Genomic DNA, 25,382 nt, shown 5'->3' with positions numbered 1-25,382 from the left:
TTGCTGCTGCTGTTACTACTGTTGCTGCTGCTGCTGCTGTTACTACTGTTGTTGCTCCTGCTGCTGTTACTACTGTTGTTGTTGCTGCTGCTGTTACTAATGTTGCTGCTGTTACTACTGTTGCTGCTGCTGCTCTTACTACTGTTGCTGCTGCTGTTACTACTGTCGTTGCTGCTGCTGTTACTACTGTCGCTGCTGCTATTACTACTGTTGCTGCTGCTGTTACTGCTGTTGCTGCTGCTGTTATTACTGTTGCTGCTGCTGTTACTACTGTTGCTGCTGCTGTTACTACTGTTGTTGCTGCTGCTGCTGTTACGACTGTTGTTGCTGCTGCTGCTGTTACTACTGTTGTTGTTGCTGCTGTTACTACTGTTGCTGCTGCTGTTACTACTGTTGTTGCTACTGCTGTTACTACTGTTGCTGCTGCTGCTGTTACTACTGTTGCTGCTGCTGCTGTTACTACTGTTGCTGCTGCTGCTGTTACTACTGTTGCTGCTGCTGTTACTACTGTTGTTGCTACTGCTGTTACTACTGTCGCTGCTGCTGCTGCTGTTACTACTGTTGCTGCTGCTGCTGTTACTACTGTTGCTGCTGCTGCTATTACTACTGTTGCTGCTGCTGCTGTTACTACTGTTGCTGCTGCTGTTACTACTGTTGCTGCTGCTGTTACTACTGTTGTTGCTACTGCTGTTACTACTGTTGCTGCTGCTGCTGTTACTACTGTTGCTGCTGCTGTTACTACTGTTGCTGCTGCTACTACTGTTGCTGCTGCTGCTGTTACTACTGTCGCTGCTGTTACTACTGTTGCTGCTGCTGTTACTACTGTTGCTGCTGCTGCTGTTACTACTGTTGCTGCTGTTACTACTGTTGCTGCTGCTGCTGTTACTACTGTTGCTGCTGCTACTACTGTTGCTGCTGCTGCTGTTCCTACTGTTGTTGCTGCTGCTGTTACTGCTGTTGTTGCTGCTGCTGTTACTGCTGTTGTTGCTGCTGCTGTAACTACTGTTGTTGCTACTGCTGTTACTACTGTTGCTGCTGCTGCTGTTACTACTGTTGCTGCTGCTGTTACTACTGTTGCTGCTGCTACTACTGTTGCTGCTGCTGCTGCTGTTACTACTGCTGCTGTTGCTGCTGTTACTACTGTTGCTGCTGCTGTTACTACTGTTGCTGCTGTTACCACTTTGTTGCTGCTGTTACTACTGCTGCTGCTGTTACTACTGTTGCTGCTGCTGTTACTACCGCCGCTGCTGCTGTTACCACTGTTGCTGCTGCCTTTACCACTGTTGTTGCTGCTGCTGCTGTTACTACCGTCGTTGCTGCTGCTGTTACTACTGTCGTTGCTGCTGCTGTTACTACTGTCGCTGCTGCTGCTGTTACTACTGTTAATGCTGCTGCTGTTACTACCGTCGCTGCTGCTGCTATTACTACTGTTGCTGCTGCTGTTACTGCTGTTGCTGCTGCTGTTACTACTGTTGCTGCTGCTGCTATTACTACTGTTGCTGCTGCTGCTGTTACTACTGTTGCTGCTGCTGCTGTTACTACTGTTGCAGCTGCTGTTACTACTGTTGTTGCTGCTGCTGCTGTTACTACTGTTGCTGCTGCTGCTATTACTACTGTTGCTGCTGCTGCTGTTACTACTGTTGCTGCTGCTGCTGTTACTACTGTTGCTGCTGGTACCACTGTTGCTGCTGGTGCTGTTACTACTGTCGCCGCTGCTGCTGTTACTACTGTTGCTGCTGCTGTTACTACTGTTGCTGCTGCTGCTGTTACTACTGTTGCTGCTGTTACTACTGTTGCTGCTGCTGCTGTTACTACTGTTGCTGCTGCTACTACTGTTGCTGCTGCTGCTGTTCCTACTGTTGTTGCTGCTGCTGCTGTTACTACTGTTGTTGCTACTGCTGTTACTACTGTTGCTGCTGCTGCTGTTACTACTGTTGCTGCTGCTGCTGATACTACTGTTGCTGCTGCTTTTACTATTGTTGTTGCTGCTGTTACTACTGTTGCTGCTGCTGCTGTTACTACTGTTGCTGCTGCTGCCGTTACTACTGTTGCTGCTGCTGTTACTACTGTTGTTGCTACTGCTGTTACAACTGTTGCTGCTGCTGCTGTTACTACTGTTGCTGCTGCTGCTGTTACTACTGTTGCTGCTGCTCTGTTACTACTGTTGCTGCTGCTGCTGTTACTACTGTTGCTGCTGCTGTTACTACTGTTGCTGCTGCTGTTACTACTGTTGCTGCTGCTGTTGTTATCGACTGTTGCTGCTGTTACTACTGTTGCTGCTGTTACTACTGTTGCTGCTGCTGCTGTTACTACTGTTGCTGCTGCCTTTACTACTGCTGTTGCTGCTGCTGCTGTTACTACTGTCGTTGCTGCTGCTGTTACTACTGTCGCTGCTGCTATTACTACTGTTGCTGCTGCTGTTACCGCTGTTGCTGCTGCTGTTACTACTGTTGCTGCTGCTGCTATTACTACTGCTGCTGCTGCTGTTACTACTGTTGCTGCTGCTCCTGTTACTACTGTTGCTGCTGCTGTTACTACTGTCGTTGCTGCTGCTGTTACTACTGTCGCTGCTGCTATTACTACTGTTGCTGCTGCTGTTACTGCTGTTGCTGCTGCTGTTACTACTGTTGCTGCTGCTGCTATTACTACTGTTGCTGCTGCTGCTATTACTACTGTTGCTGCTGCTGCTGTTACTACTGTTGCTGCTGCTGCTGTTACTACTGTTGCTGCTGCTACTACTGTTGCTGCTGGTGCTGTTACTACTGTCGCTGCTGCTGCTGTTACCACTGTTGCTGCTGCTGTTACTACTGTTGCTGCTGCTGTTACTACTGTTGCTGCTGTTACCACTGTTGCTGCTGCTGCTGTTACTACTGTTGCTGCTGCTACTACTGTTGCTGCTGCTGCTGTTCCTACTGTTGTTGCTGCTGCTGTTACTGCTGTTGTTGCTGCTGCTGCTGTTACTACTGTTGTTGCTACTGCTGTTACTACTGTTGCTGCTGCTGCTGTTACTACTGTTGCTGCTGCTGCTGTTACTACTGTTGCTGCTGCTTTTACCATTGTTGTTGCTGCTGTTACTACTGTTGCTGCTGCTGCTGTTACTACTGTTGCTGCTGCCGTCGTTACTACTGTTGCTGCTGTTACTACTGTTGTTGCTACTGCTGTTACAACTGTTGCTGCTGCTGCTGTTACTACTGTTGCTGCTGCTGCTGTTACTACTGTTGCTGCTGCTGTTACTACTGTTGCTGCTGCTGCTGCTGTTACTACTGTTGCTGCTGCTGCTGTTACTACTGTTGCTGCTGCTGTTACTGCTGTTGCTGCTGTTACTACTGTTGCTGCTGCTGTTACTACTGTTGCTGCTGCTGCTGTTACTACTGTTGCTGCTGCCTTTACTACTGTTGTTGCTGCTGCTGCTGTTACTACTGTCGTTGCTGCTGCTGTTACTACTGTCGCTGCTGCTATTACTACTGTTGCTGCTGCTGTTACTGCTGTTGCTGCTGCTGTTATTACTGTTGCTGCTGCTGTTACTACTGTTGCTGCTGCTGCTGTTATGACTGTTGTTGCTGCTGCTGCTGTTACTACTGTTGTTGTTGCTGCTGTTACTACTGTTGCTGCTGCTGTTACTACTGTTGTTGCTACTGCTGTTACTACTGTTGCTGCTGCTGCTGTTACTACTGTTGCTGCTGCTGCTGTTGCTACTGTTGCTTCTGCTTTTACTACTGTTGTTGCTGCTGCTGTTACTACTGTTGCTGCTGCTGTTGTTACTACTGTTGCTGCTGCTGTTACTACTGTTGTTGCTACTGCTGTTATTACTGTTGCTGCTACTGCTGCTGTTACTACTGTTGCTGCTGCTGCTGTTACTACTGTTGCTGCTGCTGCTGTTACTACTGTTGCTGCTGCTTTTACCACTGTTGTTGCTACTGCTGCTGTTACTACTGTTGCTGCTGCTGTTACTACTGTTGCTGCTGCTTTTACTACTGTTGTTACTACTGCTGCTGTTACTACTGTTGCTGCTGCTGTTACTACTGTTGTGCTGCTGCTGCTGTTACTACTGTTGCTGCTGCTGTTGCTGCTGTTACTACTGTTGCTGCTGTTGTTGCTGCTACCACTGCTGTTGCTGCTGCTGTTACTACTGCTGTTGCTGCTGTTGTTACTACTGTCGCTGTTGCTGCTGTTACAACTGTTGCTGCTGTACTGTTGCTGCTGTTACTACTGTTGTTGCTGCTGCTGTTACTACTGTCGTTGCTGCTGCTGTTACTACTGTCGCTGCTGCTGTTACAACTGTTGTTGCTGCTGCTGTTACTACTGTTGCTGCTGCTGTTACTACTGTTGTTGCTGCTGCTGCTGTTACTACTGTTTTTGCTGCTGCTGCTGTTACTACTGTTGTTGTTGCTGCTGCTGTTACTACTGTTGCTGCTGTTACTACTGTTGCTGCTGCTGCTGCTGTTACTACTGTTGCTGCTGTTACTACTGTTGTTGCTGCTGCTGCTGTTTCTACTGTTGTTGTTGTTGCTGCTGTTACTAATGTTGCTGCTGTTACTACTGTTGCTGCTGCTGCTGTTACTACTGTTGCTGCTGCTGCTGTTACTACTGTTGTGTGCTGCTGCTGTTACTACTGTTGTTGTTGCTGCTGCTGTTACTAATGTTTCTGCTGTTACTACTGTTGCTGCTGCTGCTGTTACTACTGTTGCTGCTGCTGTTGCTACTGTGTGGTGCTGTTACTACTGTTGCTGCTGCTGTTACTACTGTCGTTGCTGCTGCTGTTACTACTGTTGCTGCTGCTGTTACTACTGTTGCTGCTGCTGCTGTTACTACTGTTGCTGTTGCTGCTGCTGTTACTACTGTTGCTGCTGCTGTTACTACTGTTGCTGCTGCTGCTGCTGTTACTACTTTGCTGCTGCTGTTGCTACTGTCGTTGCTGCTGTTACTACTGTCGCTGCTGCTGTTACTACTGTTGCTGCTGCTGTTACTACTGTTGCTGCTGCTGCTCTTACTGCTGTTGCTGCTGCTGTTACTACTGTGCTGCTGCTGCTGCTGTTACTACTGTTGTTGCTCCTGCTGCTGTTACTACTGTTGTTGTTGCTGCTGCTGTTACTAATGTTGCTGCTGCTGTTACTACTGTTGCTGCTGCTGCTGCTGTTACTACTGTTGCTGCTGCTGCTGTTACTACTGTTGCTGCTGCTGTTACTACTGTTGCTGCTGCTGTTACTACTGCTGTTGCTGCTGCTGTTACTACTGTTGCTGCTGCTGCTGTTACTACTGTTGCTGCTGCTGTTGCTGCTGTTGCTACTGCTGTTACTGTTGCTGCTGCTGCTGTTACTACTGTTGTTGCTGCTGCTGTTACTACTGTTGTTGCTGCTGCTGTTACTACTGTTGCTGCTGCTGTTACCGCTGTTGCTGCTGCTGTTACTACTGTTGCTGCTGCTGCTGTTACTACTGTTGCTGCTGCTGTTACTACTGTTGCTGTTGCTGCTGTTACTACTGTTGCTGCTGCTGTTACTACTGTTGCTGCTGCTGTTACTACTGTTGCTGCTGCTGCTGTTACTACTGTTGCTGCTGCTGCTGTTACTACTGTTGCTGCTGCTGTTACTACTGTTGCTGCTGCTGCTGTTACTACTGTTGCTGCTGCTGTTACTACTGTTGCTGCTGCTGCTGCTGTTACTACTGTTGCTGCTGCTGCTGCTGTTACTACTGTTGCTGTTGCTGCTGTTACTACTGTTGTTGCTGCTGTTACTACTGTTGCTGCTGCTGCTGTTACTACTGTTGCTGCTGCTGGTTACTACTGTTGCTGCTGCTGTTACTGCTGTTGCTGTTGCTGCTGTTACTACTGTTGCTGCTGTTACTACTGTTGCTGCTGCTGCTGTTACTACTGTTGCTGCTGCTGCTGTTACTACTGTTGTTGCTGCTGCTGTTACTACTGTTGTTGCTGCTGCTGTTACTACTGTCGCTGCTGCTGTTACAACTGTTGCTGCTGCTGCTGTTACTACTGTTGCTGCTGCTGCTGTTACTACTGTTGTTGCTGCTGCTGCTGTTACTACTGCTGTTGTTGCTGCTGCTGTTACTACTGTTGTTGCTGCTGCTGTTACTACTGTTGCTGCTGCTGTTACTACTGTTGCTGCTGCTGCTGTTACTGCTGCTGCTGTTAACTGCTGTTGCTGCTGCTGTTACTACTGTTGCTGCTGTTACTACTGTTGCTGTTGCTGCTGCTGTTACTACTGTTGCTGCTGCTGTTGTTACTACTGTTGCTGCTGCTGTTACTACTGTTGCTGCTTGCTGTTGCTACTGTTGCTGCTGCTGTTACTACTGTTGCTGCTGCTGGTTACTACTGTTGCTGCTGCTGTTACTACTGTTGCTGCTGCTGCTGTTACTACTGTTGTTGCTGCTGCTGCTGTTACTACTGTTGCTGCTGCTGTTACTATGTTGCTGCTGTTACTACTGTTGCTGCTGCTGTTACTACTGTCGATGCTGCTGCTGCTGCTGTTACTACTGTTGCTGCTGCTGCTGTTACTACTGTTGCTGCTGCTGTTACTACTGTTGCTGCTGCTGTTACTGCTGTCGCTGCTGCTGTTACTACTGTTGCTGCTGCTGTTACTACTGTTGCTGCTGCTGTTACTACTGTTGCTGCTGCTGCTGCTGTTACTACTGTTGTTGTGCTGCTGCTGTTACTACTGTTGTTGCTGTTGCTGTTACTACTGTTGCTGCTGCTGTTACTACTGTTGTTGCTGCTGCTGTTACTACTGTTGCTGCTGTTACTACTGTTGCTGCTGCTGCTGTTACTACTGTTGCTGCTGCTGTTACTACTGTTGCTGCTGCTGTTACTACTGTTGCTGCTGCTGCTGCTACTACTGTTGCTGTTGCTACTGCTGTTGCTGCTGTTGCTGTTACCACTGTTGCTGCTGCTGTTACTACTGTTGCTGCTGCTGCTGTTACTACTGTTGCTGCTGCTGTTACTGCTGCTGCTCTGCTGCTGCTGTTACCACTGCTGTTGCTGCTGCTGTTACTACTGTTGCTGCTGCTGCTGTTACTACTGTTGCTGCTGCTGTTACTGCTGTTGCTGCTGTTTACTGCCGTTGCTGCTGTTGCTGCTACTGTTGCTGCTGCTGTTACTACTGTTGCTGCTGCTTTTACTACTGTTGTTACTACTGCTGCTGTTACTACTGTTGCTGCTGCTGTTACTACTGTTGCTGCTGCTGCTGATGTTACTACTGTTGCTGCTGCTGTTACTACTGTTGCTGCTGCTGTTACTACTGTTGCTGCTGCTGTTACTACTGTTGTTGCTGCTGCTGCTGTTACTACTGTTGCTGCTGCTGCTGTTACTACTGTTGTTGCTGCTGCTGTTACTACTGTCGCTGCTGCTGCTGTTACTACTGTCGCTGCTGCTGTTACAACTGTTGTTGCTGCTGCTGTTACTACTGTTGCTGCTGCTGTTACTACTGTTGTTGCTGCTGCTGCTGTTACTACTGTTTTTGCTGCTGCTGCTGTTACTACTGTTGTTGCTGCTGCTGTTACTACTGTTGCTGCTGTTACTACTGTTGCTGCTGCTGCTGCTGTTACTACTGTTGCTGCTGTTACTACTGTTATTGCTCCTGCTGCTGTTTCTACTGTTGTTGTTGCTGCTGCTGTTACTAATGTTGCTGCTGTTACTACTGTTGCTGCTGCTGCTGTTACTACTGTTGCTGCTGCTGCTGCTGTTACTACTGTTGTTGCTGCTGCTGCTGTTACTACTGTTGTTGTTGCTGCTGCTGTTACTAATGTTGCTGCTGTTACTACTGTTGCTGCTGCTGTTACTACTGTTGCTGCTGCTGCTGTTACTACTGTTGTTGCTGCTGCTGCTGTTACTACTGTTGTTGTTGCTGCTGCTGTTACTACTGTCGTTGCTGCTGCTGTTACTACTGTCGCTGCTGCTTTTACTACTGTTGCTGCCTCTGTTACTACTGTCGATGCTGCTGCTGTTGCTGCTGCTGTTACTACTGTTGCTGTTGTTACTACTGTCGCTGCTGCTGCTGCTGTTACTACTGTTGCTGCTGCTGTTACTACTGTCGTTGCTGCTGCTGTTACTACTGTCGCTGCTGCTATTACTACTGTTGCTGCTGCTGTTACTACTCTCGCTGCTGCTGCTCTTACTGCTGTTGCTGCTGCTGTTACTACTGTTGCTGCTGCTGTTACTACTGTTGTTGCTCCTGCTGCTGTTACTACTGTTGTTGTTGCTGCTGCTGTTACTAATGTTGCTGCTGTTACTACTGTTGCTGCTGCTGCTGTTACTACTGTTGCTGCTGCTGCTGTTACTACTGTTGTTGTTGCTGCTGCTGATACTACTGTTGCTGCTGTTACTACTGTTGCTGCTGATGCTGTTACTACTGTTGCTGCTGCTGCTGTTACTACTGTTGCTGCTGCTGTTGCTACTGTCGTTGCTGCTGCTGTTACTACTGTCGCTGCTGCTATTACTACTGTTGCTGCTGCTGTTACTACTCTCACTGCTGCTGCTGTTACTGCTGTTGCTGCTGCTGCTACTACTGTCGTTGCTGCTGCTGTTACTACTGTTGTCACTGCTGCTGCTGTTACTACTGTTGCTGCTGCTGTTACTACTGTTGTCACTGCTGCTGCTGTTACTACTGTTGCTGCTGCTGTTACTACTGTTGTCGCTGCTGCTGCTGTTACTACTGTTGCTGCTGCTGCTGTTACTACTGTCGTTGCTGCTGCTGTTACTACTGTCGCTGCTGCTGCTGTTACTACAGTCGCTGCTGCTGCTGTTACTACTGTTGCTGCTGCTGTTACTACTGTTGTTGCTGCTGCTGCTGTTACTACTGTCGCTGCTGCTGCTGTTACTACTGTTGCTGCTGCTGCTGTTGCTACTGTCGTTGCTGCTGCTGTTACTACTGTCGCTGCTGCTATTACTACTGTCTGCTGCTGTTACTACTGTTGCTGCTGATGCTGTTACTACTGTTGCTGCTGCTGCTGTTACTACTGTCGCTGCTGCTATTACTACTGTTGCTGCTGCTGTTACTACTGTCGCTGCTGCTGCTGTTACTACTGTCGCTGCTGCTGCTGTTACTACTGTTGCTGCTGCTGCTGTTACTACTGTTGCTGCTGCTGCTGTTACTACTGTTGCTGCTGCTGTTACTACTGTTGTTGCTGCTGCTGCTGTTACTACTGTTGCTGCTGCTGTTACTACTGTTGTTGCTGCTGCTGCTGTTACTACTGTTGCTGCTGCTGTTACTACTGTTGTTGCTGCTGCTGCTGTTACTACTGTTGCTGCTGCTGTTACTACTGTTGTTGCTGCTGCTGCTGTTACTACTGTCGCTGCTGTTACTACTGTTGCTGCTGCTGTTACTACTGTTGTTGCTGCTGCTGCTGTTAATACTGTTGTTGCTGCTGCTGTTACTACTGTTGCTGCTGCTGCTGTTACTACTGTCGCTGCTGCTGCTGTTACTACTGTCGCTGCTGCTGCTGCTGTTACTACTGTTGTTGCTGCTGCTGCCTTTACTACTGTTGTTTCTGCTGCTGCTGTTACTACTGTAGCTGCTGCTGCTGTTACTACTGTTGTTGCTGCTGGCACTACTGTAGCTGCTGTTACTACTGCCGTTGCTGCTGCTGTTACTGCTGTCGCCGCTGCTGCTGTTACTACTGTTGCTGCTACTGCTGTTACTACTGTCGCTGCTGCTGCTGTTACTACTGTTGCTGCTGCTGGCACTACTGTAGCTGCTGCTGCTGCTGTTACTACTGTTGTTGCTGCTGCTGTTACTACTGTTGTTGCTGCTGCTGCTGTTACTACTGTCGCTGCTGCTGCTGTTACTACTGTTGTTGCTGCTGGCACTACTGTAGCTGCTGCTACTGCTGTTACTACTGTCGCTGCTGCTGCTGTTACCACTGTTGCTGCTGCTGGCACTACTGTAGCTGCTGCTGCTGCTGTTACTACTGTTGTTGCTGCTGCTGTTACTACTGTTGTTGCTGCTGCTGCTGTTACTACTGTCGCTGCTGCTGCTGTTACTACTGTTGCTGCTGCTGGCACTACTGTAGCTGCTGCTGCTGCTGTTACTACTGTTGTTGCTGCTGCTGCTGTTACTGCTGTCGCCGCTGCTGCTGTTACTACTGTTGTTGCTGCTGCTGCTGTTACTACTGTCGCTGCTGCTGCTGTTACTACTGTAGCTGCTGCTGCTGCTGTTACTACTGTTGTTGCTGCTGCTGCTGTTACTACTGTAGCTGCTGCTGTTACTACTGTTGTTGCTGCTGCTGCTGTTACTACTGTTGCTGCTGCTTTTACTACTGTTGCTGCTGCTGTTACTACTGTTGCTGCTGCTGTTACTACTGTTGCTGCTGCTGCTGTTACTACTGTAGCTGCTGCTGCTGCTGTTACTACTGTTGTTGCTGCTGCTGCTGTTACTACTGTTGTTGCTGCTGCTGCTGTTACTACTGTTGTTGTTGCTGCTGCTGCTGTTACTACTGTTGTTGCTGCTGCTGCTGTTACTACTGTTGTTGCTGCTGCTGTTACTACTGTTGTTGCTGCTGCTGCTGTTACTACTGTTGCTGCTGCTGTTACTACTGTTGTTGCTGCTGCTGCTGTTACTACTGTTGTTGCTGCTGCTGCTGTTACTACTGTTGCTGCTGCTGCTGTTACTACTGTTGTTGCTGCTGCTGCTGTTACTACTGTTGCTGCTGCTGTTACTACTGTTGCTGCTGCTGTTACTACTGTAGCTGCTGCTGCTGTTACTACTGTAGCTGCTGCTGCTGTTACTACTGTTGTTGCTGCTGCTGTTACTACTGTTGCTGCTGCTGCTGTTACTACTGTAGCTGCTGCTGCTGTTACTACTGTTGTTGCTGCTGCTGTTACTACTGTTGCTGCTGCTGTTACTACTGTTGCTGCTGCTGCTGCTTCTACTGTCGCTGCTGCTGCTGTTACTACTGCTGCTGCTGCCATATGAATTAATTTGGCTCCATGTCTCTTCCACAGGAATCCCAGATTAAAAGTAAATCCTCTAAGCATTAACAGAGGAGTCGTGGCCCCCTGCAGCAAAATGCTGTTGCATGGAATGGAGGGCCACTCTGCCACATAAGCAGAGACGATTACCAGATACATCAAATTATATAAAATAGGAATATATGAATGTGAAAATGGGGCGTGTGATTTCTGGGTCTGATGATTTCAGTGAATTCCTGACTGTAATATCTCCAGGTTGGCTGCCAGATTAGATCTGACATGAAAGAGGTGCTACATCATCATGGAAGAGGTGCTACATCATCATGAAATAGGTGCTACATCATCATGAAATAGGTGCTACATCATCATGAAATAGGTGCAACATCACCATGAAATAGGTGCTACATCACCATGGAAGAGGTGCTACATCATCATGAAATAGGTGCTACATCATCATGATAGAGGTGCTACATCATCATGAAATAGGTGCTACATCACCATGGAAGAGGTGCTACTTCATCATGAAATAGGTGCTACATCCCCATGGAAGAGGTGCTACATCATCATGAAATAGGTGCTACATCATCCTGATAGAGGTGCTACATCATCATGATAGAGGTGCTACATCATCATGGAAGAGGTGCTACATCATCATGATAGAGGTGCTACATCATCATGAAATAGGTGCTACATCACCATGGAAGAGGTGCTACATCATCATGATAGAGGTGCTACATCATCATGATAGAGGTGCTACATCATCATGATAGAGGTGCTACATCATCATGGAAGAGGTGCTACATCATCATGAGAGAGATGCTACATCATCATGAAAGAGGTGCTACATCATCATGAGAGAGGTGCTCCATCATCATGAGAGAGGTGCTACATCATCATGAAAGAGATGCTACATCATCATGGAAGAGGTGCTACATCATCATGGAAGTGGTGCTACATCATCATGGAAGAGGTGCTACATCCTCATGGAAGAGGTGCTACATCATCATGGAAGAGGTGCTACATCCTCATGGAAGAGGTGCTACATCATCATGGAAGTGGTGCTACATCCTCATGGAAGAGGTGCTACATCATCATGGAAGAGGTGCTACATCCTCATGGAAGAGGTGCTACATCCTCATGGAAGAGGTGCTACATCATCATGGAAGAGGTGCTACATCCTCATGGAAGAGGTGCTACATCATCATGGAAGTGGTGCTACATCCTCATGGAAGAGGTGCTACATCATCATGGAAGCTTTGCCATGTTGGCATTTCACTCTCCCTGTTATTGCATGTCCCAGTTAGTCTATCGGTACTGTAGTGGATTCACACAGCCTGATATAGAATCCACTAGCTTGCAAGGCAATACTGCACACACATGATTTTTTGAAAACTCAATATACATGCATTAACCTTTTTTATACAGTTATGTTACTTGGCAAATACAGGAAAGACTACATTTAAAACAGTTTAAATTAACTTTCTTTCTCGCTCCGTTTCTATAACACTCTTTCCATCTCAATCACTTCTATTTACCCTATAACTAGCCATGTTGATATTACATCAAAATGGTTCAGGAAATACGGAAGTACATTTTGTTGAGTTGGCCCCTACAACACATCCAGTTGAACTAAAGTATAAATTAAAAGCAGAGAATACCCATTAATAAATAAAAATCCACAATTTAGAATTGAAGACAAGGGTTTTTTAGCTAGCACTGGGTAATTGTTGGATGGGGCAGCATATATATTTAAAATGGATTAGTGTACTTGGAATAGTTTTTTACTACTGTCACTCTGTTCCTGCTTCTCAGTTAGAGCATGGTGGTGGTTGGGAGTGAAGTTGAAATGGACATGCAGACGCGAGGCGAGGCAGAGCCAGCTTGTATCAGCTGTTGAGACCATAAGCCACCCACTCCTCCTGCTCACGCTCCCTCCTTCCTCCTCTCTCTGTTGGCATTGTGTGCACATCGTCACATACCCTGGCCGGTATGACAGTTTAGAGATACAATAGGCTTTTCTTTTTGTTGCTGTTATTGTTTGTGTATTGTTGTATTTTACATGTGTGTGACTGTCCTTGTCTATCAGTGGTTTGTTACTTGTCATGTTTTGTGTTTTTTGTGGACCTTAAGAAGAGTAGCTGCTGCTTCTGCAAAAGCTAATGCAGATCCTAATAAGCAAACAAATAAATACAAATAGCACAGGAAATGACTCTTCACCTGCATGCACGTTTATATTTGCCTTTGTTTATGCACGTGTGGGGAGGACTGAATTTGTATTCAGGACAATATTCTAGTGTGCAATATAATGAGTTAGCTTTGTGTATCACTCCAAATTGAAGACGCCCTCTCTCTTTTTTCCCTTCCTGCCTCTATCCCTCCCTTCCTTGTCACACTCTCCTCTTCTCTCCTGCACTTGTCCTGCGTGAACAATGAGGCAGCTGATTGAGTCACAATTTCTCCTCTCTCTCTCTCTCTCTCGCTCTCTCTCTCTCTCTCCCTCTCTCTCTCTCTCTCTCTCTCTCTCTCTCTCGCTCTCTCTCTCTCTCTCTCTCTCTCTCTCTCTCTCTCTCTCTCTCTCTCTCTCCTCTCTCTCTCTCTCTCTCTCTCTCTCTCTCCTCTCTCTCTCTCTCTCTCCCTCTCTCTCTCCCTCTCTCTCGCTCTCTCTCCCTCTCTCCCTCTCTCTCCCTCTCCCTCTCTCTCTCTCTCTCTCTCTCTCTCTCTCTCTCTCACTCTCTCCCTCTCTCTCTCACTCTCTCTCTCCCTCTCTCTCTCTCTCTCTCTCCCTCTCTCTCTCTCTCTCACTCTCTCTCTCACTCTCTCTCTCTCTCTCTCTCACACACACATACACAAGCCCTTCCACTCCCTCTGTTGCTTCCCTGTTTCACAACCTCTCTCTCTTCCCCCTCCATCCTCTTCCCTTTCCCTTAGGCTTGCTATTCACTCTGCTTTCTCTCCCTACACTTACATGTATTTATTTATTTCAAATAATTTCATAATCTTTCCTTCTCTTTTAGTCTTCTGAGTAAGTCTCTCCTCCCCCTCTTCCTTTGATTCTTCCATGTCATCTGTCTCTCTTCCTCTCTCTGCATATTTCTCTGCATCTTTTGGTCTGTGAGCAGTGCACTACTCGCTCCTCTCTTCCTCGCTCTTTTTTCGCTCTCACTTTTTCTCATTCTCTCTCTCTCTCTCTGGTCTACAGCAGTGATTCTTTAATCCCTTCTTACACGATCTCTTTCTCCTTCAGCTGATGAAAACCTAAAAGAGAAAGAACATGGAAACCCTCCCTATGACAAACCCTCCCAGTAAACAAATGCTGGATAATAACCTTCAGAATCTCTTACAGTCCTGTATACTAATTGTTATCGCACCAATGAGGAAATCACAACACAATTCATCCTTCTGTTAGCCGACTACAGGAAGATTTTAAATATATATGTGTATAAATGTGAATAAAAACACACCTTGTGTTGTAAAAGATACAGATCTGGAGCTGTGAGTCTGTCTCCTCTGGAGCTGTGAGTCTGTCTCCTCTGGAGCTGTGAGTCTGTCTCCTCTGGAGTTGTGAGTCTGTCTCCCCTGGAGTTGTGAGTCTGTCTCCTCTGGAGTTGTGAGTCTGTCTCCTCTGGAGCTGTGAGTCTGTCTCCTCTGGAGTTGTGAGTCTGTCTCCTCTGGAGTTGTGAGTCTGTCTCCTCTGCAGCGTGTGGGTCCTGCAGCGTGTGGGTCCTGGAAAGTGTATGTCCTGGAGCGTGTGGGTCCTGCAGCGTGTGGGTGGGTCCTGCAGCGTGTGGGTCCTGGAAAGTGTAGGTCCTGGAGTGTGTGGGTCCTGCAGCATGTGGGTCCTGCAGCGTGTGGGTCCTGCAGTGTGTGGGTCCTGCAGTGTGTGGGTCCTGGAAAGTGTAGGTCCTGGAGTGTGTGGGTCCTGCAGCGTGTGGGTCCTGGAGTGTGTGGGTCCTGGAGCATGTGGGTCCTGGAGCGCGTGGGTCCTGGAACGTGTGGGTCCTGCAGCGTGTGGGTCCTGGACCGTGTGGGTCTGTCTCCTCTGGTGCTTGTGGGTCCTGGTGCGTGTGGGTCCTGGTGCAGTGGATGAAAAGAACAGTCCACCTCGAGGATTCAGACTACCACGCTTGCAGGCAACCCTACTGTACACTTGCCTTAGGCATTTGTGTGGGCTTGAATTTTCCCATGAAAAAAATCACAGAGAAAATGCTGCTGGCTGTGTGAATACCAGGGTGCGCTCTATCCCAGTAGAGCCCTCGCGTTGATTCCCGGAATGTCTGATCTCAAAGCCATATCCAGATTGGAACTGAGACTCCACATTCTCAGCTGAGTCCACATCATCTTGTCCATTTCCCTCTCAAAGCTGGGAGGAATGGGCTGGAATATATATATATATTTTTGACTGATCTAAAAAGATAAGAAGTGGGTTGCTATATCAGGGTTTAGCCTCGGGTAAGATCCTGTAGCCCCATTCTATACCTCAGTTCCTTTACCAAAAATGAATCCCACCAAGTACTTTAATCTTCTACGAAGACAGAAATGTGTTCTTGAATTAACAGCATTGGGAGCATTAAACCCTGGCCGTGTCAACCATTAGGGTTGATATTCTAAAAACAAACTGAGGCCAATCTCAAGACATGATACTCAGTCCACTTCAAAGACTTGATATCTTCAGCCTTGCTTGTTTGAGGGTAGCGTTCTTGAAACTTTTGTGAAAGTTTCTTTTAGGTCGTCCGGTTCTGACGTCAGTAGAGACAGCTCCCTCTCTGTGTTGATCAGAGTGGCTGAAATCTCTCTCCAGTCACACCTGTGGTTTGGTGCTCCGCGGAAGCTTCCGTCTCTGACAGTCTGTGAAGAAAACAGTCACAGGCATGTGTGAGTGCTGTACTAATAATACAGTACAATAATAATATAAAATAATAATACATTTAATTTATATAGCGCTTTTCATTACAGTCTTATCTCAAAGCTCTACATAGGCAAAACAAAAAAAATTATGATAAAAAAAAATTATAATAATAATATACAATAAATATATCATACATTTAGAATGAAGACAGACAATGTCATCCAATCATGGTTCAAAATGCTGCTAGAACTTGAGAAGAGGTCACAGGTTAGATTTTGTATTATGACAAAATAACGTGTTACGATGATTAATGAATGGTGAAAAGCGCAATAAGATACTGCATTAATCGGAATAAATGCTAGAGAATAATTTGACCATCTATCCCTCCATTCACTGATCATTGTATCCAACGGTTGTACTTCCAGTGTGAACCCTTCCAGGTGTCAGTTATAACACTCAGTAATAATACCACACGGAGCTCTGGAGGAAGATATTGGTGTGAGAGCAGAAACAGTCTTGATGTAAGACCTATTTCAATCTTTTCACATACTTCAGAGATTTAGCAGAAGTAAATGCACGTAAATGCCCTTTATGCACCTTTTAATACGGTGAACAGCATTTAGCCAACGCACCAATGGGTAATGGGTCATGTCGGGCGGGAAACGATGAGCACATTGGAGAATTAACATTTAAATGTATTCAGAATGCAGACCCATGTCTCACATTGGACTGCAATGATGTGTGAGAAACACCTGTGATAACACCCTTTCTAAGTAGTGTGAAGTATGAAAGAGACTTGAACAACATTCACATATATGTGTGTGAATAAAACTGCATTTATGTAGGGCTATAGCTGTGAGGGTGTATGTGAATATGTGTGTGTGTGTGTGTGTGTGTGTGTGTGTGTGTGTGTGTGTGTGTGTGTGTGTGTGTGTGTGTGTGTGTGTGTGTGTGTGTGTGTGTGTGTGTGTGTGTGTGTGTGTGTGTGTGTGTGTGTGTGTGTGTGTGTGTGTGTGTGTGTGTGTGTGTGTGTGTGTGTGTGTGTGTGTGTGTGTGTGTGAGTATGTGTGAGTATGTGTGAGTATGTGTGAGTATGTGTGAGTATGTGTGTGTGTGGGTGCCTAGGTGCATGACTCAAGAGTGTGTGATCCTTGCTCTAGCAGTTTAACTATTCTGCACACGCCACCACCTCATCTCTGCCTCTCAATTGATCATTTAGTGAGGGATGGAAGGGAGATGGAGGCAGAGTGAGAGAGGGAGAGAGAGAAGGAGTGACAGAGGGAGAGAGAGAGGGAGTGACAGAGGGAGAGAGAGAGGGAGTGACAAAGGGAGAGAGAGAGAGGGAGTGGCAGATGGAGAGGGAGAGAGAGAGGGAGTGAGAGAGGGAGTGAGAGAGGGAGAGAGAGAGAGGGAGCAGGAAAGGGAAAGGGAGGTGACAGGGAAGAGAGGAGGGGGTCATGAACTCATTGGAGAATAAGTTGGAGGCAGGAATTGCTGTCAGCCTGAGCAATGGTTCACCTAATTGGAGACTGAGGTCAACCAGGGACAGGGAAGGGGCACTGGTCAATTCTGAGGAGAACCCGACGCTGCTCAAACACAATCCTTAACACGTACGGCCGTGTGTGAAGGGGTATTATCAATGTGATTTTGTGGAAGATTGCTTTGGTATTTGTTGAGTATATGTGCTCTAAATGTGTGATGGAGATGCTGTGAATGCTTACATATGTTTTATATGTGGGTCTTCTGCAGCTTGTGTACAGTATGTGATTGTGAATACATGTGAATGTGATAATGTTGTGATTGTCTGAATTAGTCAGTCCAGAGTCATATACTGTATATATACACTCCTAGAAAAAAAGGTGCTATCTAGAACCTAAAAGGATTCATTAGCTGTCCCAACACGAGAACCCTTTGAAGAACCCTTTTTGGTTCCATGTATAACCCTTTTGGTTCCAGGTAGAACTCTTTTGGGTTCCAGGTAGAACCCTTTCCACACCGGGTTCTACCTGGAACCCAAAAGGGTTCTCCTATGGGGCAGCCGAAGAACCCTTTCAGAACCCTTTTTTCTAAGAGTGTAGAGAGCTCAGCCAGGTTTTAGAATGGCTGCCATGTTACCGCCTCTATTATCAAAATGTTTGTAATGTAACAATACGAAAGCACATCTGACAGTTCCATATGAAAGGACCAATGATGTATATAAACCCTGGATTGCTGATGCTATGTATTGGCCATTGAGGCTTTGAAGCCCCTGGTCAGCCATAGTGGCACTCCCCAGTAGGAGCAGTCCTCCATAGGAATGAATGGAATTCTACAGTATTTCAATTAAATGTTTCAAGCACAAAATTACATGTTACAGGTTGTAGTGGGGACAGTAACATTAGTAATCTCAAAAAACTATACTTTAAGGGAAATGTTGTTATATATTTTTTCCTCTGTTTTTTTATGTTTAGCTCACATATAATTTAAAACCAAAAAATTATACTTTAAGGGAAATGTTTTATATTTTTTCATCAGTTTTTAAAAATGTTTAGCTCACATAATATAATTTAAAAGTAGGCATTAAGATATCTGTTATATAATAAATGTGACAAAAAATGAAAGTAGAATAATAAATGCATTTCTATTGCTTCCAAAATATTTTGTACAATGCTGAGGAAGGCTTCAACACAGCGCCCCCTATCAGTCGTCTAGTGTATATATAAATCATTGTAATGGAGCCGTTGTAAACAAACAAAACAGAGCAGCAAATTTAACAGATTATTCATTAATTGGCATTGGGGAGAATGTGTATCCAAGTCTGTACTGTGTGGTAGTGTCAACAAATTGCATATCTGCTTTCACTAGACATCATCATAGGTTTTGAAAACTATCAGAAATAAACAGCACAACGCGGGAGTGTCAATTATCACTTCGCAACGGTGATGGAGGAGAAAGGGGCTCTCTTGGAACATTCAGACAGAAACCACATTGTCCCAACTCTCTATATATGGCTTGAAGTCAGTCTATCTGCATATGAATTGTGAGATGATGTGTGGATGATGTGTGGATGATGTGTGGATGATGTGTGAGATGATGTGTGAGATGATGTGTGGGTGATGTGTGGATGATGTGTGAGATGATGTGTGGATGATGTGTGAGATGATGTGTGGATGATGTGTGGATGATGTGTGGATGATGTGTGAGATGATGTGTGGATGATGTGTGAGATGATGTGTGGATGATGTGTGAGATGATGTGTGGATGATGTCTGGATGATGTGTGGATGATGTGTGAGTTGATGTGTGGATGATGTGTGAGATGATGTGTGGATGATGTGTGGATGATGTGTGAGATGATGTGTGGATGATGTGTGGATGATGTGTGGATGATGTCTGGATGATGTGTGGATGATGTGTGAGTTGATGTGTGGATGATGTGTGGATGATGTGTGAGATGATGTGTGGATGATATGTGAATTATGTGTGAGATGATGTGTGGGTGATGTGTGGATAATGTGTGGATGATGTGTGGATACTGTGTGAGATGGTGTGGATGATGTGTGGATGATATGTGAGATGATGTGTGGATGATGTGTGGGTGATGTGTGGATGATGTGTGGATGATGTGTGAGATGATGTGTGGGTGATGTGTGAGATGATGTGTGAGATGATGTGTGGATGATGTCTGGATGATGTGTGAGATGATGTGTGGATGATGTGTGAGATGATGTGTAGATGATGTGTGGATGATGTGTGGATGATGTGTGAGATGATGTGTGGATGATGTGTGGATGATGTGTGGATGATGTGTGACATGATGTGTAGATGATGTGTGGATGATGTGTGTATGATGTGTGGATGATGTGTGAGATGATGTGTGGATGATGTGTGAGATGATGTGTAGATGATGTGTGGATGATGTGTGAGATGATGTGTAGATGATGTGTGGATGATGTGTGGATGATGTGTGGGTACTGTATGCAGAACAGCCACCCAGAGACAGTTGGTAGTCAACAGTCAGCAGTAAAATGTGAAGATGTGCCGGTTTTATTACTCAGTGTTTAATAGCTTATTCTATTATTAAAATTCCATTATAAACTGGGTAGTTCCAGCCCCGAATGCTGATTGGCTGACAGTCGTGGTATACAGGTATGACAAAACATTTATTTTTACTGCTCTAATTACGTTTATAATAGCAATAAGGCACCTCAAGGGGTTGTGGTATATGGCCAATATACCACGTTGCACTGTGCCTAAGAACAGCCCTTAGCCGTGGTATGTTGGCTATATACCACACCCCCTCGGGCCTTATTGCTTAATTGAAGCATCACAGCCTTCCCTTCTGTCTGCCTTTCTCTTCCACTCTCTCCTTCCTGCCTATATCATTCCCAGGGGGTATTACAGAAGAGTAAAATCCTTTATGTGTCGAGTACATAAATTAAGAATACAATACAGTGTGCGTCGATTTGTGCATGTGTGTGTGTGTGTGTGTGTCCGTTTATTAGTCACTCTGATTTAATATGAATCAGTGACTGGAGAGTAACCTGAAATTATTGGACACACAGACAATACTCTCACACACAGACACGCTGCGATGTGACTGGACTTTTAACACTGTGTTACACATTACATCTATTCACTGGCAGTGGAGTGAGTGAGAGAGAGAGAGAGAGAGAGAGAGAGAGAGAGAGAGAGAGAGAGAGAGAGAGAGAGGGGGGGAGGAAGAGAGAGAGAGCGAGAGAGAAAGAGAGAGAGGGTGAGAGGGAAAGGGAGAGAGAGAGAGAGAGATAGAGAGGGATGGAGGGAGGAAGAGAGAGAGAGAGAGAGAGAGAGAGAGAGAGAGAGGGTGAGAGGGAAGGGAGAGAGAGAGAGAGAGAGGGTGAGAGGGAAGAGAGAGAGAGAGAGAGAGAGAGAGGTAGAGAGAGAGAGAGAGAGAGAGAGAGAAAGAGAGAGAGGGTGAGAGGGAAAGGGAGAGAGAGAGAGAGAGAGAGAGATAGAGAGGGATGGAGGGAGGAAGAGAGAGAGAGGTGGGGAGTGGAGTGGGGGATTAAAAAAAGGATAAATACAGAGCAAAGTGATAAACTAAGTTAGATGAACTGACATTAAAAGATGGTCTCAGACTTTTCTTCCTTCCTGCTAAAGACAACATTTCCTTCTGATTCCCTGTCTCTCCCCTTTTCTCTGTGTCTGTGAGGCTGGGCTGGATGTGCAGCTGAAGGAGAGTGTTTTCTCTTCCTCCCTCCACTGTAGAGCATCAGTCCTAATAAGAAAGCTTTTAACACAGTTAATTAAGAGACCCATATGCAGTACATATGCAGTACATCTCATTTTACCCTCTCTCATTCTCTCTGTCTCCCACCCTCTCCACCTCTCTCTAAACTCATTCAGAATCATTATCGCTGGCTCCCTTTCTCCTCATCTGTGGATTTCTCTCCATAAAATGATATTTCCATCCCCCTGCTCTGTCTGCAGCCCTTTGTGCAGGTACCATTTTCAGCCCTTCAGACGGTTCCATCCTCTATTCCCCTCTCCGATCAGTCGCCTCTCTAAACGTTCAACTGGATGATCTTTGACGTGCCTAATTCAGGTAGAGGAGAGACGAGGGGGGGAAGGAGAGAGTGGTTGCGGGGGAGATGTGAGGAATGAAAGAGGTGGGAGAAATATTAAGTGATGAGATAGCGGCAGGAGAGCAGTCTTTGTCGGAAACACAAATATTGGTGCAAACTGAGCCAAGTGGAGTAGCCAGTGAGACTCATGTAAAGACAGCAGGGAGGATAGAGGAGGAGGAAGAGAGGAGAAAGAGGGAGTGAAAATAGAGGGACAAGGAATGATGAAGGTGTGGGTTTTTGAGGGTCAAGAAGGAAAGACAGGCCATGTTCTAAAGGATATGAGAATGGAGAGATAGAAGAGGAGAGAAACGGAGGGGGTGATAGATGGGGAGCTGTTTAAACGTTCCTCCTTGTGATGGAGCTCTAATTAACAGTCTCAGGTTCATTATCAGATGATTCATTATTTCACTGGTCATAAAAGAGCTGTGTGTGCATCCCTGGGGGACGAAGACAGGTCAATAAACCTGTCACACACACACACGCACACACACACGATCCATGTGCCACGCGCTAATATACTGTACCAACAGAGCAGTGGAGGCTGCTGAGGGGAGGACGGCTCATAATAATGGCTGGAATGGAGTGAATGGAAACCATGTGTTTGATGTATTTGATACCATTCCACCCATTCCGCTCCAGTCATTACCACGAGCCCATCCTCCCCAATTAAGGTGCACCAACCTCCTGTGAGACAGAGGTAAGCCAACCAGTAAGATTTGTGGTTGAAGAGACCATCCCCCTACTAAAAGAATCAGCCTGTGATTGCTTTGCTCCAAGCATGTGATCAATAAGCGATCAAGTTGGCACGAGGACAAGTTATTCTAATCTAATGAGCATGCTTCCTCTATCTTACAGGACTGAGCTGTTTCTGAAGACTATCTCTGTCTATGATTGGCTATTCACTAGTTGATTAAAAGCACTGCTTGTTTTGACGTTTTCTAGCTTCTTTACAAAGAGACATTTCTCAAACAAGAATTTTGCTAAGACTGTTTGGGAGGGGTCTGAGTGGGGAGGGGGAAACTGAAAACTAGTCGTTATTGGCAAAGGTTTGTAACTCTCTTTATTGGTCTATTAACCCATTTACCTGCTGATGATGTCACCAGCTCGGCCAAAAATCCCTCCCACCAAAACAGGCTGAAATTTCAGGTTGTCTTTTGAAACAGCTCTCACACTAAAAGGGAATTATCATCATTATTCCAGCCTCATAGTGTTTATAGAAAACACAGGAAAATATGTTTTGACTGCACTGGGCCTTTAGCATATCAGCTGTTTTTTCACCCCCTAATAACAGGCATCATCACTTGCCAATGTGCTGAATGATTGCACTCAGCAAAGTAATTAAGTAGTATTCATTAAGAATCCCTAATGCACCTTCCTTCTCAGATGATGGTTTCAGCTCCTGTCATCTCCTTCTGTCACAGGATGTAAGTCAGAAGATCCACTTCCCGTTGCATTTACTTGCTCTTATACCTGTGTAGTAACACTAATAATACTATAGTAGCAACAATAAATTATCAACATGTTCTTATGTAAAAATATATGTAGCTAAGTACATGAGAAAAATAACATTACCAGTCATACATGTAACCCTATAAGAATACACATGACTGAAAAGTGCACAAACCCCATTTGTCCCTATATGATGTGTAGGGAGACAAATTGCAGAGTTGCAGGCAAAAATTGTTCATGCCCTCGGCTGAGTTGGATAAATGCTGTCCGCTGAGCTCTACTAATCACTGCAGCCTGTCACACAGCACAGACACGCCCCTTCTCCCCTGAGAGGAGAGATTCTGCTGCCGATCTCAGGGCTGCCACACACTGGCTCCCCCTTCAACACACACGCATGCACAAACACACACACACACACACACACACACACACACACACACACACACACACACACAGTGTAATTGATGCGATGACTGGAAATAAACAGGCAATTTAAGTGCTAGACACCTCACTGCTCTCTCTCCCTCCTCTCTGCTCTCTCTCCCTCCTCTCTGCTCTCTCTCTCCCTCCTCTCTGCTCTCTCTCTCCCTCCTCTCTGCTCTCTCTCTCTCCCTCCTCTCTGCTCTCTCTCTCTCTCCTCTCTGCTCTCTCTCTCCCTCCTCTCTGCTCTCTCTCTCCCTCCTCTCTGCTCTCTCTCTCTCCCTCCTCTCTGCTCTCTCTCTCCCTCCTCTCTGTTCTCTCTCTCTCTCTCTCTCCCTCCTCTCTGCTCTCTCTCTCCCTCCTCTCTGCTCTCTCTCTCTCCCTCCTCTCTGCTCTCTCTCTCTCCCTCCTCTCTGTTCTCTCTCTCCCTCCTCTCTGCTCTCTCTCTCCCTCCTCTCTGCTCTCTCTCTCCCTCCTCTCTGCTCTCTCTCTCCCTCCTCTCTGCTCTCTCTCTCCCTCCTCTCTGCTCTCTCTCTCCCTCCTCTCTGCTCTCTCTCTCCCTCCTCTCTGCTCTCTCTCTCCCTCCTCTCTCTCTCTCTCTCCCTCCTCTCTGCTCTCTCTCTCCCTCCTCTCTGCTCTCTCTCTCCCTCCTCTCTGCTTTCTCTCTCCCTCCTCTCTGCTCTCTCTCTCCCTCCTACCTGCTCTCTCTCTCCCTCCTCTCTGCTCTCTCTCTCCCTCCTCACTGCTCTCTCTCTCCCTCCTCTCTGCTCTCTCTCCCTCCTCTCTGCTCTCTCTCTCCCTCCTCTCTGCTCTCTCTCTCCCTCCTCTCTGCTCTCTCTCTCCCTCCTCTCTGCTCTCTCTCTCCCTCCTCTCTGCTCTCTCTCTCCCTCCTCTCTGCTCTCTCTCTCCCTCCTCACTGCTCTCTCTCTCCCTCCTCTCTGCTCTCTCTCTCCCTCCTCTCTGCTCTCTCTCTCCCTCCTCTCTGCTCTCTCTCTCCCTCCTCTCTGCTCTCTCTCCCCCTCCTCACTGCTCTCTCTCTCTCCTCACTGCTCTCTCTCGCCCTCCTCTCTGTCTCCCTATCTCTCCCTCCTCTCAGCTCTCTCCCCTCTCTATACATCTCTGCTTCCTCTCTACCTCCCTCCTCTAATGCTGAAGTCACACAGTCACACAGGTGGAGCGAGGGAGGGGACAGGGTCAACGCACAGAGAAAAGTTTGGGAGGGGGAGACAGAGACGGAGGGAGGGATGGAGCAAGAGGGAAAGAAGCTGGTAGGGAGGCAGTGGAGAAGGGAGTTAAGGGGAGAAGGAGGGAGAGAGAGAGGAGAGAGAGAGAGAGAGAGAGAGCAGAGAGGAGGGAGAGAGAAGAGAGGAGGGAGAGAAGCTGGGAGGCAGGCACTAGGGGAGGGAGGGAGGGAGGGAGGGAGGGAGGGAGGGAGGGAGGGAGGAGGGAGGGAGGGAGGGAGGGAGGGAGGGAGGGAGGGAGGGAAAGAGAGAAGCTGAGGGGCAGTCACTGGGGAAGGGAGGGAGAGAGGGAAAGGGACAGAGGGCGTGCAGAGAACACAGGCTAATCTCATCTGTGACTCATATTTGGATGACACCTTTAAATTACAACTTTCAACCCCTCAGGAGGGCGACAGGGTGTCATCCACTAAACCATAGTTGCCGCCTGTGTTCACAGGTTATTTGATCAATACAGACACTGTTTTTGGTCAATTCCACATTTTGGAGGGTGTGAAAAATGACATATTGGCTTCGATTGATGTTGCAGCAAGGTAGAGTGGGGGGAGAGCTGAGTGAGCAGCACTGTCTGTGACTTCCATTTTAAAAGTTGCATCCTCAGCTGTGTGTTATTCTGAGTTAATAATAAATGGGCTCTAATGATTTAATGGGTTTGCATGTTGACACATCCCACAGGCTTTGGGCCACTTGAGCCACCATACTGTACAATACACGCACTAACGGAGAAAGAGAATGAGGGATTGAAGGAGGCAGCAGAGGGAGACAAATGGAAGGAGACAGCAGTAAAGAGAGAATAGGGGGACATTGGGCAGAGTCCCCGTTTAATTCTCGAGGTCCTGATTCTCTCCCTCTGACGTAAAGCATCCCTAATGTTTCTACATCTCAGTCTCCACATGCCCACTTGATTGACTTTTTGTCACTCTCCATCTG

At 46.8% G+C, this 25,382-nt stretch overlaps 1 protein-coding gene across 1 annotated transcript in view; it reads right to left on the bottom strand.

Annotated features, from left to right (window-relative positions):
* LOC106563458 (leucine-rich repeat transmembrane protein FLRT1) overlaps positions 1-25,382 on the bottom strand; it is a 62,483-nt gene that overhangs the window by 18,954 nt on the left and 18,147 nt on the right. The window contains exon 2 of the mRNA XM_014129064.2: positions 14,374-15,757. The gene's annotated coding sequence lies outside the window, so the exon portion shown is untranslated. The remainder of the gene's footprint in view (positions 1-14,373; positions 15,758-25,382) is intronic.

This window comes from Salmo salar, chromosome ssa11 (assembly GCF_905237065.1).
Source record: "Salmo salar chromosome ssa11, Ssal_v3.1, whole genome shotgun sequence".
In the NCBI taxonomy this organism is placed as follows: domain Eukaryota; kingdom Metazoa; phylum Chordata; class Actinopteri; order Salmoniformes; family Salmonidae; genus Salmo; species Salmo salar.
The sequence above is the reverse complement of the archived record's forward strand: the minus strand, read 5'-3'. Positions and strand labels throughout refer to the sequence as shown.